The sequence below is a fragment of the Zea mays genome, chromosome 2 (genome assembly GCF_902167145.1).
Source record: "Zea mays cultivar B73 chromosome 2, Zm-B73-REFERENCE-NAM-5.0, whole genome shotgun sequence".
Taxonomy (NCBI): Eukaryota; Viridiplantae; Streptophyta; class Magnoliopsida; order Poales; family Poaceae; genus Zea; species Zea mays.
Genome location: NC_050097.1, coordinates 70175749 through 70185614, shown reverse-complemented (window position 1 = coordinate 70185614; position 9866 = coordinate 70175749). Strand labels below are relative to the sequence as shown.

Genomic DNA, 9866 nt, shown 5'->3' with positions numbered 1-9866 from the left:
AGATGAGCATGGTGTGGTGACAAGGAACAAAGCTCGACTCGTGGCCAAAGGGTATTCACAAGTCGAAGGTTTGGATTTTGGTGAAACCTATGCACCCGTAGCTAGGCTTGAGTCAATTCGAATATTATTAGCCTATGCTACTTACCATGGCTTTAAGCTCTATCAAATGGACGTGAAAAGTGCTTTCCTCAACGGACCAATCAAGGAAGAGGTCTATGTTGAGCAACCTCCCGGCTTTGAAGACAGTGAGTATCCTAATCATGTCTATAGGCTCTCTAAGGCGCTTTATGGGCTCAAGCAAGCCCCCAGAGCATGGTATGAATGCCTTAGAGATTTCCTTATTGCTAATGGCTTCAAAGTCGGCAAGGCCGATCCTACACTCTTTACTAAAACTCTTGAAAATGACTTGTTTGTATGCCAAATTTATGTTGATGATATTATATTTGGGTCTACTAACGAGTCTACATGTGAAGAGTTTAGTAGGATCATGACACAGAAATTCGAGATGTCGATGATGGGGGAGTTGAAATATTTTCTAGGATTCCAAGTCAAGCAACTCCAAGAGGGCACCTTCATTAGCCAAACGAAGTACACTCAAGACATTCTTGCTAAGTTTGGGATGAAGGATGCCAAGCCCATCAAGACACCCATGGGAACAAATGGGCATCTCGACCTCGACACGGGAGGTAAGTCCGTGGATCAAAAGGTATACCGGTCGATGATTGGTTCATTGCTTTATTTATGTGCATCTCGACCGGACATTATGCTTTCCGTTTGCATGTGTGCAAGATTTCAAGCCGACCCTAAGGAATCACACCTTACGGCCGTAAAACGAATCTTGAGATATTTGGCTTATACTCCTAAGTTTGGGCTTTGGTACCCTCGGGGATCCACATTTGATTTAATTGGTTATTCGGATGCCGATTGGGCGGGGTGCAAAATTAATAGGAAGAGCACATCAGGGACTTGCCAGTTCTTGGGAAGATCCTTGGTGTCTTGGGCTTCAAAGAAGCAAAATTCGGTCGCTCTTTCCACCGCCGAAGCCGAGTACATTGCCGCAGGACATTGTTGCGCGCAATTGCTTTGGATGAGGCAAACCCTGCGGGACTACGGTTACAAATTAACCAAAGTCCCTTTGCTATGTGATAATGAGAGTGCAATCAAAATGGCCGACAATCCCGTCGAGCATAGCCGCACTAAGCACATAGCCATTCGGTATCATTTTCTTAGGGATCACCAACAAAAGGGGGATATCGAGATTTCTTACATTAATACTAAAGACCAATTAGCCGATATCTTTACCAAGCCACTTGATGAACAATCTTTTACCAGACTTAGGCATGAGCTCAATATTCTTGATTCTAGAAATTTCTTTTGCTAAGCTTGCACTCATAGCTCTTTTGAATACCTTTGATCATATCTCCTTTATATGCTATGACTAATGTGTTTTCAAGTCGATTTCAAACCAAGTCATAGGTATATTGAAAGGAAATTGGAGTCTTCGGCGAAGACAAAGGCTTCCACTCCGTAACTCATGCTTCGCCATCACTCCGAGCAACTCTCTATTCTTTGGGGGAGAAATGAGCATCAAGGAAAAGAACTTCATCCTTGGGGGAGAGAGTAAAAGCTCAAATACAAAAGGACTTCGTCTTTGGTATAATCTTAACTCATTTATTTATTACCAAAGGGGAAGATTGCACTTCAAGGGCTCTAATGATTCCGTTTTTGGCGATTCATGCCAAAAAGGGGGAGAAATGAGCCCAAAGCAAAAGGACCGCACCACCACCACCAAATTCAAAAACTTAGTGCTTTCCAAAAGTCTTTATCATTTGGTATCCTATTGTGTTCAAAAGGGGGAGAAAGTAGTATTTCAAAAATGGTATATCAAAACCCTCTTGAACACTAAGAGGTGGATCTCTTTTAGGGGGAGTTTTGTTTAGTCAAAGGAAAAGCATTTGAAACAGGGGGAGGAAATTTCAAATCTTGAAAATGCTTTTGCAAACTCTTATTTATTTACCTTTGACTATTTGCAAAAGATCTATGAAAAGGATTTACAAAAGGTTTTGCAAAAACAAAACAAGTGGTGCAAACATGGTCCAAAATGTTATATAAGAAAGAAACATTCCTTGCATATCTTGTAAGTAGTCTTATTGGCTCAATTCCAAGCAACCTTTACACTTACATTATGCAAACTAGTTCAATTATGCACTTCTATATTTGCTTTGGTTTGTGTTGGCATCAATCACCAAAAAGGGGGAGATTGAAAGGGAATTAGGCTTACACCTAGTTCCTATATAATTTTGGTGGTTGAATTGCCCAACACAAATCCTTGGACTAACTAGTTTGCCCAAGTGTATAGATTATACAGGTGTAAAAGGTTCACACTCAGCCAATAAAAAGACCAAGTTTTGGATTCAATAAAGGAGCAAAGGGGCAACCGAGGGCACCCCTGGTTTAGCGCACCGGACTGTCCGGTGTGCCACCGGACAGTGAACAGTACCTGTCCGGTGCACCAGGGGACTCAGACTCCAACCCTTCGCCCTCGGGAATTCGCGGAGGCCGGCGCGCTATAATTCACCGGACTGTCCGGTGTGCACCGGACATGTCCGGTGAGCCAACGAACCACGGCCTCCGGAACTCGTCATCCTCGGGTTTTCACGACAGCCGCTCCGCTATAATTCACCGGACTGTCCGGTGTGCACCGGACTGTCCGGTGTGCCAGCGGAGCAACGGCTCCCTGCGGCGCCAACGGCTCTCTGCGCAGCATTAAATGCGCGCGCAGCGCGCACAGTCGGCAGGCGCGCCCATACCGGTGCACCGGACATCAAACAGTGCATGTCCGGTGTGCACCGGACACCCAGGCGGGCCCACAAGTCAGAAGCTCCAACGGCTAGAATCCAACGGCAGTGGTGACGTGGCAGGGGCACCGGACTGTCCGGTGTGCACCGGACTGTCCGGTGCGCCATCGAACAGAAGCCTCCAGCCAACGGTCAAGTTTGGTGGTTGGGGCTATAAATACCCCAACCACCCCCCATTCATAGCCATCCAAGTTTTCCAACTTCTAACCACTTACAAGAGCTAGGCATTCAATTCTAGACACATTCAAAGAGATCAAATCCTCTCCAATTCCACACAAAACCCTAGTGACTAGAGAGAGTGATTTGCCGTGTTCTTTTGAGCTCTTGCGCTTGGATCGCATTCTTTCTTTCTCTTTTGCTCTTGTGATCAACACTCAATTGTAACCGAGGCAAGAGGCACCGATTGTGTGGTGGCCCTTGCGGGGAAGTTTTGTTCCCGGTTGATTGAGAAGAAGGAAAGCTCACTCGGTCCGTGGGATCGTTTGAGAGAGGGAAGGGTTGAAAGAGACCCGGCCTTTGTGGCCTCCTCAACGGGGAGTAGGTTTGCGAGAACCGAACCTCGGTAAAACAAATCCGCGTGTCACTCTCCTTATTTGCTTGCGATTTGTTTTGCGCCCTCTCTCGCGGACTCGTTTGTATTTCTAACGCTAACCCGGCTCGTAGTTGTGATTATTTTTGTAAATTTCAGTTTCGCCCTATTCACCCCCCCTCTAGGCGACTATCAGCTGCTTCGAAAATCATCGGATGTAGTCCCACAGGGACTCTCCCGGCTGCTGGCGGCAGCTTCGGAGATCCTAGGAGTTCCCAGGGCGCACATACGTGCCCTGGAAGTTGCCGGCGAAGGCTTTGACCAGGTCGTCCCAGTTGGAGATCTGCGCAGGAGGCAGATGCTCCAGCCAGGCTCGGGCGGCGTCAGAGAGGAATAGTGGGAGGTTGCGGATGATGAGGTTGTCATCGTCCGTCCCACCCAGCTGGCAGGCCAGCCGGTAGTCCGCGAGCCACAGTTCCGGCTTTGACTCCCCCGAGTACTTGGTGATGGTAGTCGGGGTTCGAAACCGGGTCGGGAACGGTGCCCGTCGTATGGCCCGGCTGAAAGCTTGCGGACCGGGTGGTTCGGGCGAGGGGCTCCGATCCTCCCTGCTGTCGTAGCGTCCCCCACGCCTGGGGTGGTAGCCTCGGCGCACCTTCTCATCGAGGTGGACTCGACGGTCGCGGCGGTGGTACTCGTTGCCGAGGCGACCCGGGGCCGCAGGCGCTGTGTTTCGCATGCGCCCGGTGTGGACTGAGGCTTCCTGCATGAATCGGGAAGTCGTGGCGCGATGCTCCAGGGGGTACCCCTGCCTTCGGGAGGCAGAGCTCTCGGCTCGTCGGACCGCGGCATCTTCCAGGAGATTCTTGAGCTCTCCCTGGATACGCCGCCCTCGGTGGTGGATGGTTCCGGCATCGCTCGGAGTAGTATTGCTGCCGCAGCCAGGTTCTGGCCGACCCCACTGGAAGCCGGTGGCAGCCTTGCCCTGGTATTGTCGGCGATGCGGTGCTAGACGTCCTGGGCCAGATGACGTGCTTCTCCGGCCGGTGTTCGGCCTGCCCACTCCTGCCCGATATTTTGCCAAAGCTGCACAAGTTGTCCTGCTTCCTCGTTGAGCCTAGCCTGTACCTCGCGGATTTGCTCGAGCTGTCCGTCCTGACCCACCGCAGGGACTGGGACCACAGCTAGCTCCCGAAGGATGTCAACGCGAGGTGCAGGCCTAGGGGGATCGTCGTCCTCCGGCATACCAAGGTGGTTGCCTTCGTCGAGACCCCCTAGATCGACGTGGAAACATTCGCGACTTGGACCACAGTCCTCGTCGCCGAGGCTGTGGCTGCTATCGGAGCAATCGGAGAGGCAGTAGTCACATGCGGTCATGAAGTCCCGCATGGCACTGGGGTTATCGAGCCCGGAGAAATCCCAACCAGAGTCGGGCTCGTCATCTTCCACGGAACCCGGGGGCCCGTAGGTCAAGACGGCCGTCAGTCGGTCCTAGGTTGAATAAAAAGCGTCCACCGAAGCGGGGTCACTTGGCGGGTCGCAGCTGAATCTAAAAGGCATGGAATGGGAAACGAACGGTACCTCTTGATCGACGGGTGGTGACGAAGTCGCGTCGGGGACGGACTGCACCGTTGTCTCAGGTACGAGGCCAACGCCCAGCAAGTCCTTCGCGAGCGTGCTGGCGTCGTCCGTCTGCTTGGGGTTGGCGTGTTGCGGGGAAACGACGCTCGTCTTCGTCTCAAACGCGAGGTCAACGCCCGACGTGTCCCCCGTTGGGGCACCGACACCGTCGACTCGCTCGACAGCCGACGAGGTGCCGCCTCCTGCTTAGCCATGCCTGCCCCGCCTCCTCCTTCGTCGGCGGGGAAGGGGACGGGACAGACCCGGATGTTGCTCTTCCGTCACGCGGGGAAGACGTCGTCGATTCCGCCGCCGGCGGGCGGGCTGACGGCCACCATTGTCGTTGTCGCGTGGCGGAGGAAGGAGTATCATGTCGTAGCTGCCGTCGAGGGACATGAACTCAAGACTCCCGAAATGGAGCACCGTCCCGGGTTGGAGAGGTTGTTGGAGACTACCCATCTGGAGCTTGACGGGAGGCCGTTCGTCAACACGCAGCAGGCCCCTACTTGGCGCGCCAACTGTCTGCGTTTTGACCCCGGGGGGTCCCTGGACCGACGAGTAAATTGTCGCTGCGTGTCCCAGCCCAGATGGGTCGGCGCGAGACGGAACACAAGGGGAAAACAGTAAGGGGAAACCACGGCCTCGTGTTGTCCTACGCCTACGTCGGATGCGCTTGCAGTAAGGGGTTACAAGCGTTCGCGCGGGAGAGAGAGAGAGAGAGAGGGCGAGAGCCTTGTGCGCCAGCCCGTTCTCCCGCGCGGCCACCTTCTCGTACGAGAGCCCTGGACCTTCCTTTTATAGATGTAAGGAGAGGGCCCAGGTGTATAATGGGGAGTGTAGCAACGTGCTAACGTGTCTAGCGAACGGGAGCCAGAGCCCTATGTACATGCCGTCGTGGCTGTCGGAGAGGTTTTGGCGCCCTGTTCATGTGATGTCGTGGCCGTCGGAGGAGCGCTTGAGCCCTGTGGAAGTACAGCTGTCGGGGCTGTTGGATCCTTGCTGACGTCTCCTTGCTTTCGTAAGGGGCTGAGAGCCGTCGTCGTCATGGAGCACGCAGGGTGCCATCATTACTTGTTTTACCGGGGCGAGCCAGATGGGACGCCGGTCTTGTTCCTCGTAGCCTGAGCTAGCTAGGGGTAGGGTAATGATGGCCCCCCCCTGTGACGTGGTCGGTACGAGCCCGAGGTCGGGCGAGGCGGAAGCTCCTCCGAGGTCGAAGCTGAGTCCGGCCCGGGGGTCGGGCGAGGCGGAGACCGTCGTCCGAGGTCGAGGTAGAGTCCGAGCCCCGGGGGTCGGGCGAGGCGGAGACCGTAGTCCGAGGTCGAGGTAGAGTCTGAGCCCTGGGGGTCGGGCGAGGCGGAGACCGTCATCCGAGGTCGAGGTAGAGTCCGAGCCTTGGGGGTCAGGCGAGGCGGAGACCGTCGTCCGAGGTCGAGGTAGAGTCCGAGCCCCGGGGGTCGGGCGAGGCGGAGACCGTCTTCCGGAGTCGAAGCTGAGTCCGAGCTCAGGGGTCGGGCGAGGCGGAGTCCGTCTTCCGAGGTCGAGGCTGAGTCCGAGCCCTGGGGTCGGGCGAGGCAGAGCTTCCTATGGCGCCCGAGACCGGTCTTGGCGGCTGTCAGCCTCACCCTGACGGGTGGCACAGCAGTCGGAGCATCACATGCGGCGCTATTTTCCTGTCAGGTCGGCCAGTGGAGCGGTGAAGTGACTGCGGTCACTTTGGCTCTGTCGACTGAAGAGCGCGTGTCAGGATAAGGTGTCAGGCGATCCTTGCATTGAATGCTCCTGCGATATGGTCGGTTGGCGTAGCGATCCGGCCAAGGTTGCTTCTCCGCGAAGCCTGCTCGAGCTGGGCCTCGGGCGAGTCGAAGGTGCGTCCGTTGCTTGAGGAGACCCTCGGGCGAGGCGTGAATCTGCCTTGGTCTACTGTTCCTGTCCGAGGCTGGGCTCGGGCGAGACGAGATCGTGTCCCTTGAGTGGACGGAGCCTTACCGGAATTGCGTCCATCAGGCCTTTGCAGCTTTGTGCTGATAGGGGTTACCAGCTGATATTAGGAGTCTTGGGGGTACCCCTAATTATGGTCCCCGACAGATAGCCTCACGAGTCAGATAGTTAGTCTGTTGTAGAGTTATTATGTTGTTGAGTAGTCAAAATTTGGTTTGATGAGCCATTTAGCTAGTCTCTTGGAGATGTTTAAGCATACCGCAATTAGTCTATTTTATCTTTTGTAAGTACTCATCTTATACACTCTCTAGCCTAAATTATAAGGTGTTTTATTGTTTGTAAATTTATAGATTTTACTATATATCTGGATATAACATATTTCTAGATATGTTATAAAAGCTATAGATTTTTAAAATCAAAATACCTTATAATTTAAATTAAAAGGAAGAGCATCTATGTTCATACATATTTTTGTTGCGGCAAAATTTACATGAAAAAATATAAAAAACAAATCTGCAGATGTGTAACACTTATTTGGCTGTCTCGAGCGATGCAATGTAGGTTGTATTTTTGCACACTTGACTTATCTTAGACCCGGAGCCAGAAATTATGGATAGAAAATAAGAAAAGAGCAGTATTTAGCCGCAGCAAGTAGATACTTTTGCCAAAACTCGTTTAGGCTGATTCAGACCATTATCTCTCACATCTCCCCCTATTTATACTTTCTATTCATTTTTAAATAACTTCCCATCTTTCATTCCTATCTGTTTCTTCTTTCCAACCATTTTTCCTATTTAACTCCACCTGTTACACTTTAACTGAGCTATTTGGCTTTTATACATCATTCTTTGAAGTTTTAAAAAATTATATAATATTTATAGTACCGTAATATACATTATTATTTGCTAATTATACTTGAAAAGCATTAATTTTACAGTTAATATCACTGACTAGCGAAAAGGAGACACTAGAGCTCCACCTTTAGGTCTTATTCGGTTGAAAGGATTGAGGGGGATTAAATGCCTTTGTATTCAATTTTGACTCCCCTCCTAACCGAACAAATCCCTTAGTACATGTTTAGGAGCAAGGGAAAATGGAGAAAATTGGAAGGGCTAAAATCCACTTGCTATTCAAAATTGAATATCAAGGGGATTTTAGCTCCCCCAATCCTTTCAATCCCCTCGTTCCCAAATAAACCCTTAGAGCTTGTTTGGATAATCTTGGATTGGGGTGGATTGAGGTGGTATAAAGTGTATTGAAGTGTAATATGAACTAATTTCTCTTTCAATCCCTAAAATACACTTCAATCCACTTCAATCCCTCTTTATCCAAACAAGACCTTAGAGGGGGGATTTTTCTGTGTTACCTAGAAGAGGGGGAGAGAGATGGTGGACGGTTGGACGCATTGAGTTGGCAGCTATACACTGAATACTCGATGGGGAAGCTATTGAGGACATGGTTGGAGATGGCCTTTATAGGAGGTATATATGGTGCTTGGACTTCGGTTAGAGGACGAACTAGGACTAAGACTTTCTTCAATGGTTGCTACTTCCCCTCCCCTATCATTGTGCATCCTATAGCGGCTACAATACCACCCCTAAACCATTCAACGTTGCCCACTTTATCCTCCTCTCCACTCCATTTTGTTTCTCTCTCCCTCTAGATGAAGGGGGACTCTATACCAAGCTGCTTGTTGCCTACCCTTCCACGCTTACGCTCCTGGCATTCTCCGGAAGCCTCTAAGACCACTGCTTCGGCCTTCAAAGGGATGGTGGTGGTGGTGACCTACTCGACGTCACACAACCTTTCTCCTCATCGGCTGACGACTGATGGCAACCGAGATCCAGTCCATAGACCTAGATTAATCTCCCCCATCCTGGTTGCTCGACCGAGTTGCTCAGATCCATCGACGAAGGGAGCGACTACATCACCGCCACTGTCACTTATCCCTATCCACAGACGCTTCGTCTCCCAAGCAGTGTAGGAAGGGGATATGTCCATCCGCACCGGGATCTCTCGTACCCTGTTCGTCTCCCTTCAATCTGTAACTCTTGAGGTAAGAATAGCTTACTTGGTTGTCATTTCTCATTGTTTCTTAAGTTATTGTTGACAAATACCAGATATTCGATTAGGGTCCTCTAGTAGGTTTTGACGATTGAAGGTTTAGGGATGCTGAATGCAAATTTTTTTGCTTATTTGTCCCTACATCATCATATGTCGTAGCAAACAAGCAGATGTATTTAACAAGATTATTTACATGCTAGTAATTTTCATTATACTGTTTACATACCAAAATATAAGCCAAATTTGTGCTTATTCAGGATTACAACACCAACCAGACGTTTGAGGACTGGTGGAGGAAGGCCAACAAGAGTACAATGAAGGATAAGAGAAAATGGGTTAACTATGTCATCATTTTGGGGGATTGGTGCCTCTAGATGCATAGAAACAGAATGTTCCTTGATGGGATTAGTCCATCCATTCAGAGATTGCAGCAGTATTTCAGTGATGAGTTCTCCTGTTGGCTCATGGCGGGCGCCAGGAGTTTGGGTTAGCTTGGTTTCCCTAGTTCCATGAGGATTATCGGATCCATTCCTTTTGATCCTTTGTAACCTTTTTTTGTTTCTGTTTTCTTGCTTGGCTTTTGATTATTTTCTGATGTTGTCTTGGTTGTAAGCCCTATTTTTTCGCTCTCTAATATAAAGATGTGTAGCTCTCCCTGCGCGTTCTAGAAAAACACTAACGAGACCATTCAACTAACAACCTACTTTTGCAGTTGAAAACTTAAGTTGGTTAGTATCCATTGACTTCAAGTAATTGAGGTTCCAAATTATTTTTTTTCTTATCTTTAGTATGGAGGAAGATCCCTATTTGTATTTGTACTATGTGATGGGTAATTGTCCATTGACAAACCTTTA

At 50.1% G+C, this 9866-nt stretch overlaps 1 long non-coding RNA gene across 1 annotated transcript; it reads left to right on the top strand.

The window, feature by feature from the left end:
* Positions 1 to 8571: 8571 nt before the first annotated feature.
* On the top strand, positions 8572 to 9666 carry LOC103646560 (uncharacterized). Its single transcript, XR_562270.2, has 2 exons — positions 8572 to 9004; positions 9270 to 9666. It is a non-coding gene; the product is annotated as an uncharacterized lncRNA (long non-coding RNA).
* Positions 9667 to 9866: the final 200 nt, after the last annotated feature.